We start from the raw sequence: 18,273 nt of genomic DNA, 5'->3' as shown, positions 1-18,273 counted from the left end.
TGAGTTTCTTTGCTAGGGGAGGAGAGGAAGGCTTTCAAAGAGCTGTTTGCAGCTCCTTGAGTCTCATACCTGATACATGTCCTCTTGGCACCGGTTAGAGTAGCCCTCGGGCCACGTTTCCTACAAAACTGCATACCAGCTGTGTGCAGCAGGAGTGCAGTGAATGCTCATCATGCCACCTCTGCTTCCCTCTGTCTCCCTGCCGCTACCTCCCTCTTCGTAAGACCGGCAAGGTCGTCTGTGGCTTTCAGGAGCTTCCTTGGGTCTGGCTGCTGTTTACCCTCTGTTCTTGGGAGACCTAACAGAAAGCTCTGTAGGCTTAGAAGGTTATCATCAATCAGCCCATCTCCTGTGACTGCTTTGATTAGAAGCAGTTTGAAAAGTGACACCTAAAATTTATGTTGGGAGGAGGAGGGAGCAAGATGAAAGGGAAGAGGACAGGAAGGGTTTGGGTTTTATGTTCGTGTTTTTCAAGAGAAGCTTGAACAAAGGTGCTCCCAAACATCCCAACGGAGATGTTCTGGACAGCCTGCAGTGTCCCAAGGGGCTGTATTACAGAGTAGCCTTTTTTTGAGGAGAATACATGAAAAGCATGTGGGAGAGAGCTTGTTTTCCACCAGGCAAAATGAAGTCCTCAGAAGAGCCACAGCACGCTGGCTGAGGCACGAAGGCCTAGAGCACTTCCTTGGTATGCAGACTTTAGCTTGGCAAGAAGACTTTGTTGGGCCTGGGATGCCAAGCAATTTGGACAGACTCCAGCCCCATCACAGAAATGCTCTCCGCCTGCCTCTGGGAGGAACAAGAAGTGTGCTCCTCAGCTCTTCCCGGTGCCACCGACCTGCTCACCCCACTGCAAGCTGGTTGCAGGACCAGCCACCTACACGCAGCCAGCTGGACTTATCGGCATGAGCCTGATTTCAAGATATCTGAAACCATGGAAAGAAACCCCCCTGGCCCTCAGTGATGCCAGATCCCAAGAATATTCCTCAGGTCCTGCTGTACGTAGGTTCCTGGCTAGCAACAGAAATAACCCGGTCCCAAACACAATCCTACCACAGTGGCACACATAGATTTACCGTCTCTTCAGGCTAGGTAAGTTCTCACGCCTGATTGAAAATATTCCGAGGATGAAAAAAAAAGGCCTTTGTGAGTGCATTTTCTAATAGCAGAGGCAGGCAAGGAATTTTGCAAATACCACTTGCTTGCCCAAACTCCAACAAAATATAAACTCTGCAGACAGGGATGGTTGACCTAGGGTAAATATTTAACTTTATCCTCCAAAGGCACATGTAGTTTTACCAGCAAGAAGATGAAAAATATAGAATAATACCCCCACACATGTCTTGTTTACTCTAAGGCTCCTTTGAATGGCTCTGGAAACAAAGTCGAATTGAGGCAGGAGTAAATTTAAAACTGGGTGTGTTGTCCCCTTTTTCAAAACCATAATAATGTACAAACATGAAGAAAAACAAATCAGTACATGCTGGAAAAGAAGGGCCCTGACTCGCCTCCCGAGAATAATGGCATTTTCTCCTTCATAGGGTCTCCCTGAGACTTTTCTTTGAGGGTAAAGCAGAGAAAAGCAGGAAAAAAGGGCAAGAACGAGCGCAGACGTTCAAGATCTTGGACGTGTGACATCCTGTCCTAGCAGGGGACATTGCCTCTAGCTGGTGTGGAAAATGCAGGGTCAAGCTTTTCAAAACAAGCTGGGCTGATCTGAAAACAAGCTGCGTGATCTCCTCGCACGGCGAAGCTTTGCTACTGAAGAAGCAAGGGAAACAATCGGAGGGTTTCAACTATGGGAAACGTGCTTGAATGAAGAACTTGTGAGTGCTCCAAGCAGAACTGCCTGCTGATTTCTCCCATGGTTGTGGGTGGATGAAGCGCCTGGTGGCAGGAGGTGGGTAAGTTAGACAGCTGAGGATTTGCCTGGCATTCAAGGATTAATACACAAGCAGAGCACGCCTTGATTTACATCAGCTGTATGGAATACGCTATAAAAAGCTACGTTAGGGAGAGAAAAAAGCATGAGCAATTTCTGAACGTTGGTTGTGATTCAGTGGCTAGAAGCAGCAAGGGGAATCTCTATCCTTACACATTTTATCCCTGATTACAGTATGACAATGAATACTGTATCCCTGATTATGGGTGACAGTAAACTGGGATGACAGCGAACAGGAGTGGTAAAGCTTCTGCCAGGGAACGTAGGGGACCGTGCAGCTGCCCTTTGGCCACTGGCATGTGAGGATGTCTTTCCATCTTGCTGCGGGAGTGTGACAGTGGCCACACCAAGGGGCTGTGGGAGCAAACATGTGGACTGAACAGGTCCCTGAGAAGTAACTGCGGCTTTGGAGATCCTCAGGGCCATGCAAAAAGAGCAGCAAAATTTCGTAAGAATAGTCATACTGGAAAGGAAGAACATAAGAATAAGCAAAGCAAGAACATGTGATCTTTTCTGAGAATACTTTCCAAGTATCCAACAATCTGTGGCTCAGATGTTTCCAGGTGCAGTCCTTTGGATTTAAAAGCCTTCCGTGTGTTTTCCTCCTGCAAATTTGTCTGTCTTTGAACCCTATCATCTCTTTTCCAGAGATGTTGTTAGTCCCGTACAGAGTTTTTGTCACCCTCTGCGCCTTTCCTGGTTCTCCTGTACCCCCTGAGACCAGAGCACAAGAGCGTGGCATGGCTTGATGATAGGTGGAAACCCCTCTCTCCCCTGCCAGCTACAGCCAAGGCAGCAGAGTCAGCAGGCAGGAGCTAACGAAGGCAGCCCGTTATGACCAGAGAACTTGTTTCTTTACTTGACACTGCGCTTCAGCAGCAACACTGCTACATGCACTGTTGCCAAGGCTCGTGGCTGCATGTTCAAGCACAGCCATTAGTTACAAGGTCCCTGACGGCTGTGCATGGATTAGGCAGAAAAGTAACCAGCCTGGAGCAAAGAGCAATTGCTCCGTGTGTGTGTGTGTTGCTGTAGTGCTGTAACAGGAGTAAAAGTGCCGAGGAGAAAGCAGGTACTTCCATTTTTCAGACTGTTATTTTAGCACCGCACTACTTTGCCTGAGATTATCAGATGCGGTGTTCCTATAACAGCTCTTCATCATCGGGGGTATCCGAAATAATGTTTATGTCAGTGGTCAGTGTAGAGCCCTCCTCTCCTTCCTGAAAAATTAAGTTTATACCTGATTGGTATAAGAAGTGGCGACTGTTGATGGAAAGAAGTACTTGGCGTTTTACACCAAGACCTCAGGACCGTATAAATCTCTTTTAGGGCAGTGAGAGGCAGGTAGCTACCAGGACTGCATCTGACCTACTGCAGAAGATGGCATCTGGCCAGCTATGTGTTCTGACTTGGTTGATTCACCAAGTGGGTGTATTAACCACCTATGTAAATTATCGAACCACTAAAAACTTGCTGTGTTTGCTATATCCGTGAAATACAGACTTAGGACAGTGTTACAGCTTCTTTGCCTCTGTCCTCCAAGGCTGCCATTCAGCCACCGAGTGCAATTCCCTCCTTTGTGATGAAGGGAATTTGGCATTCGGTCCCATGAGATGCCTAAGACTAACCCGTCTAACGAGGCTGTAGCTCTCCAAGGCTGTGACTCCTCGGACTTCTGCTCAGAGGTAACCTCAGACAGCTCCTCAGTGGAGGTTTCTCTTCAGCCAACCTGCTGAAACTCACAGAAATGCACTTCCTATGAGATCTCCATCCTTCGGTGAAATTTCGGTTAAACTGCATGCTGGAGTCAAGACCTATTAATGAGGGACGGACGGATGGAATCACATAGAGACACATCTCCCAGTGCACGTGCCAATGTACAATTTTTAGGAAACAGGCTAAAACTTACTTTGTGTCTACTGCTGTCCCCACTCTCGTGTGCCTCACAAAGTAGTTGTCCTAATATTGGAGAAAGGGGGGATGTAGATTTTCTCTTTAATCCTGAAAAAGATACATAGAAATATGTGGAAATTTGGGGGAGTCACATATACCTAAGGAAAATGGTAAACACATACCTAATGCTTTTCTGGACAGTGAAATAAAAAAACAAAGTTAAGAGAAAGGGGAAACACAGAAACTTGTGTAAAGAGACTGCAGACTAGTATGAAAATAACCTCAAATTCCTGAGAAGTCACAGCAGCGTGTTGCATTGCCACTCTCTCCCTCTCCTCCCATCATGTTTGCATCACGGAAAATGAGCTTTTTGCTGCTGAAATCCACAGTTTCAGGTGCATATCTTAGCCGGACCTAGAAAAGTACATAGGTACCTAATGTTTTTCTGGGGGTTGTAATTCTCATTGATCTCAAAGCCTTTGAGAATCTGAGCTTACGTTATCTATTGTACAATTTTCAAAGCTGTCTAAGGTACCTGCTAACGTAGGTAGCTGAGATAACTGCTGGGACCTCCAAAGGCCCTTTTATTAGCCTGAACTAAAGCAATTTTGGCTCCCTAATTAAGTATCATCATTATCAAATCCAGGAGAAAAAAGCCAAACAACAACATACCCGTGCAGAGTAGATTACACACTACTGTGGCTGTGTAAGAGCTCTGTCACTGCAGGTTTTGGTGTAACAGCCCTGCTGGGAATTAAGACGAGGAAAACAAGGCAGGCAGAGCATGCACCTTCCACCTCCCTTAAATCAGAGCCAAGACCTCCTGCATCGGGGAGTGCAAGTTCAGTCTCTGGCACGGCGCAGCCGCAGAGCAGGGTGGCAGCCCCAGGCTGAAGCCCCCTGATCCTGCATCGGGGCTGCTGAACGCAGGGCACGTGTGCTTCTTGCGGGGGGTGAAGAGGTCCTAACTCAGCCTTGTAACCCCCCAGCTTGCAAAGGAGCTTTAAGAAAAATAAACAGAGGCGAAGCCATCCTCCACCCCTTGCTCACACGCCACCTCTTTTCAGAGGTGAAAGAGTGGCTGTATTAGCGGTAGAGGATACGCTGAGCAGAGCCACCGCATCTTTCTGGTGGATAAGGAGAGGCAGCAGAGGCTACAGCTGGAGCAGGCTGAAAGCTTTTTCTGAGTGCCACAGGAAAAGAAACCATTATGCGAGCGCGCTAAAAGCCTATTCATTGCTAAGGAAAAGGCTACTGAAGAATGTGGGACGCATGCCGAAAGCTGCCAGCCGGAGCAACAGGAAGATTATTAAAGCCCTTTGCAAAGACCCCTGTCTCCTTCCTTTGGCAGTGGCGATTCTGGACATGGAGTCGTTTCAGACCTATCCATTGAAATCCTGTAAATAGCTGTCTGCAGGGAGGGAGAAGCTGGGTGACAGCTAAGGGGGTTTCTTCGTGTGGGAACTGTAGGTAAAACACCCATATTGCAGCAAAAATACGGTTGGGAAGGAAGGCGAATGCACACACTGGAGAAGCTCTCCTTGAATTAATGGACCTTACGGGGAGTGACTGGAACTCCTAAAGGAAGCAAATGTGGCTGTTTTCAGCTGTGCTCCTCAGCAGGGAGCAATGCCGACCTTCTGCATGCTGGCCGCTTGTGCGGGGTCTGTGCATGCAGGAGGCTGGGGATAGGGAAGGTTTTCGGTCTTCAGACGGGAATATTTAGCCCCAAGTCAGCAGCTACCTGTTCTGACAGACCAGAGAGCTGTCTCCTGTTTTCTGTCTCCCAATTTCTCCCTTTCCCTTCTCCTCTTCCATTTCTTTCCTTTTCCCCACCTCAGCTTTTTATCTCCTTGGAGCTGTTTGGGAAGAGTGCCTGTGAGACAAACCCTAGCCAAGGGGCACCCATCCAAGGAACAAAGCCCCTGAGAAATGCCTCCTACGAGCCAGGCTATCCCCTTTGCTCTCTACGGTGATGCTGACCCCGTGGCTCTTGAATGAGATTGCTGTGCCCATAGCTATTACTTTTTAGCACCCGATGCAGTCCCTCCCCTGCAGGGCACAACCTGGTGGGAAGCCTGTAGTGGTAGGTGCTGTACAGACACAACAGGGAAAAGTCCTACCATCAAGGGTTTCTGTGGAGTGAGAAGAGAAGCAGAGGCACGGGGAGATAAAGCCACTTGCCCAAGGTTATCCAGTATGTCCAGCTCTTTGATCTGCTTTGTCCCATGCTGTCCCCTCCCTGGACCTGTACCACATATTCAGGGGCAATAGCGTAGCTCCAGGACACGAGTGTTGCTTTCCTGCCTCTAGGAACAGCTTGGCAGGGAACCAGCATGAAGGAGGAGGCGAGGCGGTACCCTCATGGGGTTGTGATGGTCTATTGATTACTCTTGGCTGCAAGGAGGCTCCAACATCACTGCTTTCATACCCAAGGGTTTAAAAGTCATGAGTCTGGTCCCTCCACAATCACGAGACTTTATGGTTTAAAAAGCATGGGGTTTAAAAGAAAAATAAGTGCATGTTCTTCATTTGCCTTTGGATCTGGAGACCCTGGGTCATATTTTTAAGCTTTTCCCCCCAAAACCACTGTATCTATTCTGCCCTTTGGTTAGGGATCACAGAGCATCTTCCTTGTCTGCTCAGTCACACATATTGACGAGACTTATCAGAACCTGAAGTCTTTGAGCCCCCTAACTCTCTGTCCACCTTCATTAAATTTGGCCAACGGGTTCCATGTTATGAGGGAATCAACAGGTAGACATATACATACCCACTCATAGCACCATTAAATACACCTTGTGTCCCTAGAAAACACGCCAGAAGTAGAGATGTAAAAGGTTACTACTACTTTTTTAAAGGATAAAACTAAACCTTCTCGGAGTGGAGGACAGGAAAGACATGGAAACACTTAATGTATTGGAAAAACAGCCCAGGGGCTGGACCAGGAGTCTCCCTGGAAAGAAGAAAGCACATTCAATAACCAAGCTCAGCTGAAGCAAAACCATAGAAAACAAACTGCCTGCGCCAGGAATTTGGGGAAAGGGCCAAAACTGGGAAAGGGAGAGAAAAGAGCACAGAGAATTATTTAGTTCAAGTAAAAACAGAGCAGAACATCTGAAGAACATAACAGGGAGGTGCATGTTACAACTGGCCAGGATGAAAAGAATTAAAAAAGAAAGAAGGAGAGGCAAACACAGCTTTAGAAGTAATGACAGGGAAATCAGATTTTCAGGCAGAGCTCAGACATGTCGGCTAAGTGGAGCCTTGTGAGCGCTGCATGATGCTTAATCCGAAAGGAATCCCAAATTCCAGTAACAATATCCACTTCAAGCCAGCAGATGCACTGTCTCACCTATGCCCTTGGGGCACAGAAAAATACTGGTGTTTGGAGTTTGCCCTTCCCTGCATCCATCCTGAATCCTGACTTACCTGTGCAGGGGCCACCGCTCCTAACGAGGCAGGAGAGGAGATGTTCAGCTGGGCCCAGCTAACGAAGGGGTCGGAGATCTGCCTGCAGAAGCCTCGTGGCATTTTCACCCCAGCATGGCCAGGAGACATGCGGCTGAGACGGGAGTGCAGGTCACTTTGATCTCCCTGGTTTCCCTTCCCAAAATTAAATGATTGGGTTCTCCTCCAGGGGACCATGTGTGCTGCCAGGGAGAGCGCAGATACCTCCAGTGCTGCAGCACATTTATGCAAGTGGTGGCTGGGTGGTACTCAGCCCCCTAATGATCTGGTGCTGAGCAGAAAGAAAGGGGAGCAGCCAGGGTACCCCAGGACTTGCACGAGGATGAGCTATGGCCACAAGCCCCGGGACCAGAGACCGGCCGCCCCTTGCCCCCAGCTGGAAACAGCCAGAGAAAGGGTTCAGGGCAAATTGCGAGATCCAGCCTGCGCTGAAAACGTGAAGCTGATGGGGACAGGAGGTCAGTACTGTGGGTCTTGCAAGGTAGGAAATTCCTCCGTGATAAAACACCGCTGCCTCCTACTTTTGCTCAATCCAAAGTGCAGCGTGAGCGGCCGGGCACAGCCATGTCCCACCCTCAGTGGCACGTTCGCCCACCTTGTTGATTCAGTTCATTCCCAGTGGGGCAGGATGGGACAGGATTTGCCCCTTTGTCTCTCAACGTCCGCACAATCTGTGGGCTTGCAAGCAGTGAACCGTAAAAAATGAAGAGTTGACAATTAAATGCTCAAAATCTGCTAGGACTTTGTCCGGAGTGGGCTAAGCAAACAAGTACAGATGGAGTGACCTATGATCTGCACAGTTAAGGGTGTACTCTCCACTGCTTCATTTGTTTTAATCACATTAATTTACGACCCAGGTTTCTTGCTTAATTATTCAAATGAGGAATGAATAGTGAATGCATAGAAGTAAGCCTCAACTTGTTCAGCTGGCTTATAACCTCCATTACTGAGCTGGGAGATTTGTGTTGATTTGGTGTCTGAAGGTTTAATGTGCCTGTTCCCATGGTGCAGAAAATGGTGAAGAACCGAATGCAAAGGAAGGGACTGAGTTTTTCAACAGCCCTTGACCTCAGGGCCTGTCAGTGAAGACAGAGGCAGTGACTACTGGATGTTCTTGGAAGGACTATTTTGGGCAAAGAAGTGTGCAAGTCTTTGAGATGCTGCTGTGCATGGCACAGCATTTGCCTGCAGACCTGGAGCAAGGTTCCTATTTCATCTCCAAATGATTCCCCCAGACACACAAGGAGATCACTGGGGCTTAGTGTCTTTCACGGGAGAGCATCACCAGCCAGCTCCAACAGGTTCCGGATGCATTTTTCTTTGCGGGACATTGACCACAGTTGATCCTGCTCATGTGGAACAAGGCGACACCATCTCTCATGTGCCTCCAGGCAACTGAAGAGGACCGCAGGGAAGACAGCAAAAAATTTTCCCTGGGTCAGCATTTTCAGACAGAAAACTGTTTTCAAGGAATGAATTCTGATGATAAGGCAGGGTTGGTTTTTTCCATTTTGAAACCAATCTTTTTCTAGCTTCAGAGGGCTGTTCCCTCCATACTGTCGAATAGGAAAAGTAAGCCAAAATAATCTGTTGCGAATGCCTCAGTTTTCTTTTTTCCCTCCCCTGTTTTTCTTTCTGCTGCTTTTAATTTTTGGACCAGCTCTATTATTGGATAATTGCATTGGCTAGTCACATTTAAACAGTTTTAGCAAGATTCAGTAGTTAAAGTCAGAGCAATTGGGCTGAAAATGCACAGAATCTGCTAGAAGTATTTCACAAGAGGCTGAACCGGATAAATAAGAAAGGATGTGTTAGTTCATGTGAGGGTACACACACGCACTTAGGGTACACAGCTCCGACTCCGAAACAGGGAAATATTCTATTCAGGACCGTGAGCCCTTCCCCAGGACCTGGGCTCTGTGGAAAGCAATTCCGACTGGCAGTGAGAGAACTCCTAAATACATGCCTAGATTTTCATTAACATCAGATAAACCAATTCCAAAAGTGAAAAAACCACAAATATCTTAGGGGCTTCTCTTGTCGTCGTATCAGAAGCCTCACTGGCAAATGCAGCTTTTATTTCTAAATACATTTGGTGAAATTCAAGTTTCTAATAATTCAACTGTTGCAACCAGGTGTGTAGCTGTAGTCTTGATTCTCTTTTAGCCAGCAGGAATGCTGCAATTCCCCTTGTGCATATTCAAAAAGAATTTCCTGGGAGCTTATAGCTCACCGTTTGTGAAGCAGGTATCCAGCATGAAGGGGACACGGGAGAGTTTTACCCAATTTCTTCTTGCTGGCTCCTTCCTTAGCCCTCTCTGTGGCTGGTCACCACACGTAGAGTTCAGGCAGATCTCAGGCAGATGGGAAGGTTGGTGGGAACTGCTACAGATTTTGGTGAGGGGTTTCTGGACAAACCCAGAGGTCCCCCAGCCACGTGGAGAGCTGCGATGGAGCCCTTTACACGTCACACACGGTCGTGCTGCTTGTCAGACCCCCACGGCACACAAGCAGGAGGGGTTGTGTCACCTTCCTGACACTGTGCTTTAGTCCTGGCAAGGAAATGATATGCCCTCATTTTCTGCTTCCAGGAAAGGGTTAACTGAGGAGCAGGCAAGAATTGCGTGTCAAAAGCCCACTAGCAACATCTCTGATTTAGCTAAAGCAATTTGCAGGGATGAAACCTGCACCAGTCTGCCTATTTACCCATCTTTCCTCTATCTTTCTCTCATCTGAAAGCAAGACACAAGTTCGTGAGTCACAAGCAGCCTAATTTGAGAAAAGCCAAAGCCACTTCTGAGAGCCTCTGGCTCATGGGCGAGACTCTGGCTCTGCTGGAGCAAACCTCCTGCCAGTCCCACCAAGGCATCCAACCGAGATAAAACATGGCAAAACGCTTCTCATTAAATGACCCTGGCAGAAATCGTTTCATAAAGGGCATCTTGTTGATGATAAGTCCTTCAGGCCAGGGCTGCGAATCCTCCACATTAACCATAATGTCCACACTCGACATGAAGAGGAGTGATGGAGAGCAAAACTGGGTGGACAGGTCTGAGCCAAGGGCTTCAGCCTTGGGCCTTTCTCAGCGTTGCAGCCTGTGTGGGCACTGGACAGGCACAAGTCTGGGCGAAGCTTTACATTTCCCAGCTGCGTAGGCAGAATTTAATTTTGCCACCGAAAGGATGAGGAACTGGGGCATACGCTATATGGGAAGGGAATGGCGGGGACAGCCCTTGGGCGATGAGCTTCTGCTCCCATTGGAGGAAAAAGATGGGGAACTGGTAGGGCTGATCTTAGGATCTGGCATAGGTGACAGGACCGTGGTTGCCTTGCCTGATTTTCCATAAAACCTCACAGATTTCACTGCGAGGGCAGAGTTTGGCTTTTCTACCAGCAAATAGAAAAACCACACCACATTGACAGCAACTCCTACAGTGGCTCACTTGGCGCGAGCCTATTAAGCACCATCCATCTGAGCAGCGCAGATGCTGTGAAGGAGAGGGTGAAGGTCTGGCCCATGTTTTTTGTACCCCTGAACCCCAGGGCCTCTGCAAAAGGGAGCAGGGAGGCTGACATTGTGTTGAGGTCTTTGCCGGTTCGAATGCTGAGGTGCAAAAAGGCAGCATTTCTTGGGGAAACTGGTGTTTTCTCACACCCAGACACCTCCCCTGGGACAAGAGCTCCTTGTTTTCCCATCTGGTCCCAGTAAGAAGAACGTTGCTGGAGCTACACTAAAACATATGGCATCGCTGTCAGCAAACAGGCTGAGCCAGCCCCCAGCTAGCGTGAGCTAATGTAAACCCACTGGTCGCTGAAGCTAGGCTGATGTATAGACACTGAAGAATCTAAAGTGCTGGCATAAAGTCCACGGAGACATTTGCTTTAAAATAAAGAAGAGCAGGGTGTGACCTTGACACAGCTGTGAAAGCAGACACACACAGACACACACTGTTAGCCCAAAGTGGTTGGGACTGGTCATGGACCGGCATCGTAGGAGCCGTCGTCCCTTGACCTGGACGTAGTGGTACCTGGAGACACCGGTCACCTGCTCTGGTTTGCAAAAGTGGAGTGTGCTTTGTAATTGCCAAAGAGGTCTTCTCTGGAAGTGGAAAAAGCAGTCTTTTGGGATCTGCAATGAGTGTCCACCAGACTGCATGAACCCTGTGTATGCTTGCCCAGCCTCTTGCTGCACTTCAGGGGGATTTGGTGTCCATCACTGCTCCCACTGCGTGTAGGGACCACGTCTCTGGGTGTTGTGAAAGTCTCCTTTTCTCTAGTCCTGGCCCACAAAAGAAGCATGGTTATTGTCCCAGAAACGTTCTCCAAACATCTTCTAGGAGAATGAAGAATTAGCTTCTGCATAACTCCAAGGTAAACTATAGCTTTCTGAGGTCCTGGGGATGCTGTCTCTGTGGAGGGAAGCTTGGTCCCGTGTCACCACCATAGGCAGGGCCACCCCAAGCCCTCCTGGTTGCCAGCACCAGCGCAGACCCCATCGCATGACATTGAGCATTTCCAGTTCACAGACTCACTTTGTTTGCATTTTATTTCCCCGGCATGACTTATATCCTCGCTGATGGATATGTCCGCACGGTCAGCGTGCCAGGCTGGGCACAGCCTGTCCTCTAAACTGAGCCTGAGGTGCTGCAGGCACAACCAGCAGCTCCCAGGGTCACACAAAGTTTTTGGCTCTGAAGATGTTTGTGTTCCAGTTTCCTCACTTGGGTCTTCATCTGCCTCAGGGAAGTTGAACTGGCCAAGATGTGACAGAGAGTGGAGGACCCTCGGATAAAATACCCTCCAGGGAGATGACGTGTTGTTGTTTTACAAACCCTCCATCACCCTGACTTCAGCAGGGTACCACACAACTTGGGCTGCCTGAGTAAAGTGTGAGCACAGTGTTTTGCTCCTAGCATCCTATTTAGGGGTCGTTTTCATTTAGGGTGAAACCAGGACTTGTGTGAATGTGGATATACCCCTGTCTTATTTGAAGAGCCAAACAGAAGTCGTCATTCCCCTACTGACCTCTTTAAACACTGCTCCTTTGCTCCATGGACCAGGCTGCTGTTGAAAGCTGGTCCCATTCCTCTGCTTAAAGCAGGGGCAACTTTCCATCGAATAGATCCCAGCACCAGCACGAGTCCCAACTGCAAACTCCGAGCAGCTCCTAGCTTTAAACCCCTCGCAAGCACACAGAGCAGAGGCAGGAGACACTGACACCTCCTGGTATAACGTATCACTTGGAAATGATTCACCAGCCTTCACCTGAGAAACTCTGGTTTGGGATATACCCAACACAACACACTGGATTTTGCTCTGGTGCATGGGTCGCCTTGAAACCGGGTCTTCCTTTGAGATGTCGAGAGATTCTGCATTTTTAGCATGAACATGTGGTTTTCTTCTCATTTATTTCTTTAGCATCCCACTGTTACCCTGTCAAGGGTGTGGTTTAGGTAAAAAAAATCATTCAGTTTTTAAATACAGTTTGCCATACAGCTCAGTGTTTGCTAATATCACAGAAACTTTATTAATTTCTTTGAGAACATCGTTTTCATACAGGCTCGAGCGCTCTGCTCTCCTGCCAAGCCTAGCAATCTGGGCAAACATTTCTGTGTCCTTTCCCCGAGTGACGAACCTGACTGTAACCATCGCTCCTGGACTCATGGACCACACCATCTTGCTGTTGTTCGCTTGCGGTCAGTTCAATTTAGCAGAAGTTTGGCAACGGGAGCTAATTAGGGAGAGCCTGCTGATGAGAAAGTCCTGGGGCAGATGAAAGCCGAGTATCCCCCTTGCATCCCTAGCAGAAGAGAAATGCAAAGAAAAATTATTGCAGCAGATGCAAATCAGGTTCCGCATCTCTTGTTATCAAGAGCGAATCACAACACCGAGTCCCAATATTTTAAAGTTACTTGTAGAGGAGAGAGTGTCACAAATTAACACCATCCTGAAAAAGTGGACCAGCAATTATTCTCTGCATTGTACAAGAAAAAAGGGCAACAAAGTAGCAACCATACTCCATTCTTCCTAACAGACACTTCTTGCTCCTTAAATAAAAAAAAAAAGAAGTGATGCAGAGCACAACTCAAACCAGGCCCAGCCTTCAGAGTAACTTTGCCATTTCTGATTTTGCTAGGGAAACATCCTCCAGTTTGCTGTACGAGTTCCCCTCCGACGAACCTCGGCTTCGAGATGCTGTCGGTGTGAAACCCATGCTCCCTGCCCCTCCGAAACCCTATGGCTCAAACCCCACCAGGCTGAAAAATGAAGATAGTGGAATAAAGGGGAAGCAAAACTATATTTTGATTGCATAGTGCCACCCGCTGTCGGAGAGACAGACAGCACCGTGGCCGCTGCTCAGGCACGGGCTGCGCTTGCTATTCGGATAAATAACTAAGATGTATCTAAGACGTATCATTCAGATATCTAAGACAGTTAGGATATCTATAAGGCACCTCTATACATACAGTGGGATGTATACACACAGCTATACACACGCTGCTGGGGTCAGGCAGATGCGGATATTTATGCACACGACCGTCCTGAGTTAGAAAACCGGTGTGAAGCACGAGGTCCTGCACAGCGAGGGAGATCCAGTGGGGAGGAGGCCTCGCTGGAAAAACTTTGGGGAGGTCCGGGGGGGTCACAAGCACCTGGGAAAACATGTCAGTTGGGCGCCAGCCCCTCTTGGTGGCCTGCAGATGTAGAAGAGATGGGCAAGGAGATTGGGAAGGGATGGAGATATGGAGGTACAGGGGAAACATGGGCCCATGTGCACATTAGTTTGGTGAAGATGCTTAGTTTGTTGTTTGGATTTGATATGCGCTTTGATTATCAGCTACTTATGTGTATCAGGATGGAGGGAATTATGTGATGAATTTCCTCTGTCCGGAAATCAGGTGGAAAAAAATTCACCCAAAGCATCATGCCACTCTCTGGGTTATGCCACTGTCTACAGAAAGGAAGATAATTCCATCAGTCTTATGAGGAGCTCAGACCAGAGCATCCCAACGCATCTCCAAACCTATGAAACTGTATATCCTGGGAAAAGACCAAGTTGTATTTCTCTATACATCCACCACCCATGGCCAAAGGCAACTCAAGCAGCCAGAGAGCAGGTCGTACTCTGATGAGCTGGGAGCTCTTGCAGGATGGTGTACTCTTCTGCAGACCTGCCCTTGGAGAAGAGATCTTTCATTAAGATCGTCATTTGCTACCATTTCCATCCCCGCAGAGGCTGCCTCCTCCTCGGCAGGCACCGTCCCTGGGGAGGGAGCGCTTGTGAAATATTCATACATCAGAAGAAATTACATTTGTAAGCGTGGACTGCGGAGCGACAACTGGCTGGAGGGGCAAGCAGGGAAAAACAATGCGAGCAAGGGAGAGAGAAAAAAAAGGCAGAACACAGGCAACAAAAGGTGAGCTGTGATTTCCCCCTGCTGAAATGCATGTTGAGTCTCACCGCAGCGAGGAGCTTTCCCGGGCTCTGCTGGGATTTGTTTCTGGTGGCCACAGAGATGCTCCAGCACCCCTTAGGGTCGGGAGCACGGCTGGCTCTGAGCATGTGAAGTGAATTGATATTCTCCTCGCTCAGGGATGGCTAAACAGCGTTTGCATTCGTGCTTCTGTGAGGCTAGAGAATAATCTCACCCAAGCACGCTGAAGAGGCAAAACCGTCCCCTATCCACTGGCAGATCTGTGTCACTGGCTTGAGTGGTTTGGGCATCTCTGCAGGAACTACCCCAGTTCTAAAGAACTTTAAAAAAAAAAAAAAAAATCCACATTTTGGGATCTTTGGTCAAATTTGCGGGGAAAATTGCAAAACCAAGCCCATTTAGTCCTGCCCGACAGGAGGCTTCAGGTCCATGATCGGCAGGACCCAGCTGCATACTTGGTGCAGCCCTTGGGTATCTCCAAGCACGTAGCTGCAAATCTTTTACATCGTGATGGACCACTATTGCCCCACGAGCACAGTGCAAGACCTCCTTGAGAAAAATGTATATTCCCTCCTAAACCACCCAGTTTCTTTTCCTCTGCTCTCCGTGTCTCACACTAAGGACTGGATTCCTTATCAGGGTCTGGAGGCTAAGATCTCTAGCAGTGACAATAATAGTAAAACCAGGAATAATCAGGTTTTTTTAATGCTGTGATCATTAGGATCCCCTCATTGCTGCTGCTGCTGTCTGTTGCCCGCTGCTGCTTAATTTACCCTATAGGGAAGGAGTCTGAAAGCATCCTATAGATGTTTTCTCGAGGGGGTCGTTTCCCCCCTGCATAGGAAGGATCCTTACAGGCTCCCTGCGCCGTCCTAGCTTGGTCCTCGCCTCCCTTGCAGGAAGCATACGCACGCTCGCATGATGCAGGAGCAAGTTTTGACTATTTTAGGGCCTGAAATTTCCCTGTCGGCATGGCAACTTTCAACTCCTCACCTCTGACGGAAGCTGCTTAAAATAGAAAATCCAGAAAGCAGGCATCGCGCTCCATGCTCGGCAAGCCCGGCTCCAGCACGGCAGGCAGGGCAGGATCTGGCGTCTCTGGGCCGGAGAAACGCCGGGGCTAAGGAGGACGACCCGTGGGCGATCAATGCCCACCCGCTGCGACTGCAGTTTTTAAAACATCACCCGAATCTTCATGATCTTTGCAGTCTACTGGTATCCTCTGCCTATCAGCCCTTTGCTCAGCAAAGCTTTGTCTTGATATTCTCAGACCCATCCACAGCCACTGAGCCTCCATCTTTCCATGGATGCTGGCTCCATCCTAGATATATTTTCCCCCAGACCTCCAGGGCTGTTCAGTGCCATGGGATTGCCATTTTGAGAAAGTCTCCCCCACCCTCTGAGGTTCCTTTTTATTATTACTTTTTTTTCGCTTTGGAAAACCCATTAATTTTTACAACTATTTTTTCCCAAACCATTTTTTTTCCCAGCTCGCGCATAAACAATTGCAATTGCACGGGGCCGAGCGGGCATGTGGTGTGTCTCCTCTAATCCCCGCTTAACCTAATTCATTTTCTGTCTAAGAACAAAACTCTGTGAGATTCATTCAAGGAGCCTGGATTATGTCTCTCTCATACAACACTCACATAGGATTAGGGAATAAAAAAACCTAGAAGTCATCGGCAAGCCACTAAACCTGCAATAACCCAAACACCTAGAAAATCCCTTTCCGTGCTCGGATTTGAGCTTGGAGCCAGGATGCGCAGGAAGAGCTTCTCCACCAAAACGTCATCGCCAACGCAGAGCCCAGTCCTCAGAGCTATTTTTAGGTCTTTGAGGATCTGGGCCTTGCTGTTGTATTTTTGTTTCGGAAGTTTTTTTCTTCTTTTCTTCTCTCTGTTACCCAAAGTTTTCTAGAGAGTTCAGTGGGGGAGTCGGGATGTCTGGAGGGTTTCTTGTGGGAAAGGTAGGTGATCTGAAACTGGAAAAATAAAACCAATCTTCTACGGAGGGAAGAAGGGCTTGTTTTGTCCAAACACAATCACTGCTGTTTGTTGCTGCTTCTAGGAGAGCTTGTTGACGTTTTTCAACTAAAATACTTTCCATTCTCCCTCCCATTGATGTCTTCTTCTCCCCCCCCCACCCCCCCTTCAGTTTTGGCAGGTAAATACTATTTAACACATGTTGGTTTTTTAAACAATTTATGCACTTTCACTTCTATGTGGTTTTGGAAGTGCAACAAACGTCCAAGCATTTTTTTTCCCCTTTCTGCAACTGGGCAGTGAATATTAATATAAGGAAGTTCTCTCTCCCCTGGCTTTATTTTATTCATTCCCATCCTTTCCTCTTGCTTCCCTCCCTCCCAAACTTGTCAAAGCTGCTCCAACCAAGGAAGGGGCAACCCCCAGTTCTCCTCCAGAAAGCCTGAAGCAAGCCACGCTGGGCCAGTAACCTTTGCTTTCCAGGATAAAAATGGATTCACTTCTTAAAGGATCCCACTTTTTCCTTCTATTTCTTAATTTGAGATCCACAGATGCTCGACTGAGCCACCTTTAACAAGGCATCTTTCACCAGAGCCTGCTGCAGGCTCTTGGCTCCAGGGGGAAGCAGGAGACAGCTGGGAGGAGAAGTCATCTCCAAGCACAGGGACGAGCTCTGGCTAGGAGTAAGCTGAGAACGCTGAGCCCTGCAGCTTTTTTCCAGCCTTTTTAGGGTATACAGACCCCCTTAAAAGCTGCCAGTGGAAATGGGGATCCCTTTATTTTACCTGTGTTTCTCAATCGCTGTTCACAGATTCCACTAGAGGAAAACCAGGGATGCCCATTTCCCAGACCAGATAGAAAACCAGGGGTTTGCATCTCTTACACGTAACGCCAGAGGAGATTTAATGCTTTACTACCACGAGTGTGTGCTCTTGTTTGGCCTAAGGCAGCAAATCCCCATTTCCCGGGCAAGGCTCCTCCTGAGCTCCTCTAAGGGCAGAGGAGCTGCTACAGCCTCCAAGGAAGACCGGGAAGAGGCCGGGATATCAAGAAAAAGCAGCCAAGCTGGGCAAGCAGGTACCAGACGCTCACCCTAAGGATCTGCGGATAAGAGAAAAACAGCAAGAGAAATTCCAAAAGAAGAATAAGGGAGGAAAAAAAATGCACTTCCAGTCTCATTTCCAGGCTGTCATGGTCTGAGCCCTGCCAGGCCAACAAATTTGGTGTTTGGGAGTGATTTAACCAGGTGTGCTCACTCCAAACATAAGCTTTCCTGGAGCTATTGAACAGCCAAGCAAAGTTAACATATTCATGTAGTTGCATTTCTATATGGGTCTCTAGTGTCATTATTAACACAGTCAATCCCAGGAGCTTTATTTCTTGATTCCCCTGAGAGGGACACGTGTCCCGAGGTGCCCCGGGCACGAAGCCTGTCAGCCTGGAGCTGCGGGTGGGTTCCTGCGGGGGCGGGAGGACTACAAAGGGTGCCTGTGCTCGGGCTGCCTGAGCAGACAGGATAAACACCTTCGGCCCCAACTATTATAGGAAA

This window comes from Calonectris borealis, chromosome 3, assembly GCF_964195595.1.
Source record: "Calonectris borealis chromosome 3, bCalBor7.hap1.2, whole genome shotgun sequence".
Taxonomy (NCBI): Eukaryota; Metazoa; Chordata; class Aves; order Procellariiformes; family Procellariidae; genus Calonectris; species Calonectris borealis.
This window is presented reverse-complemented; position numbering follows the sequence as displayed.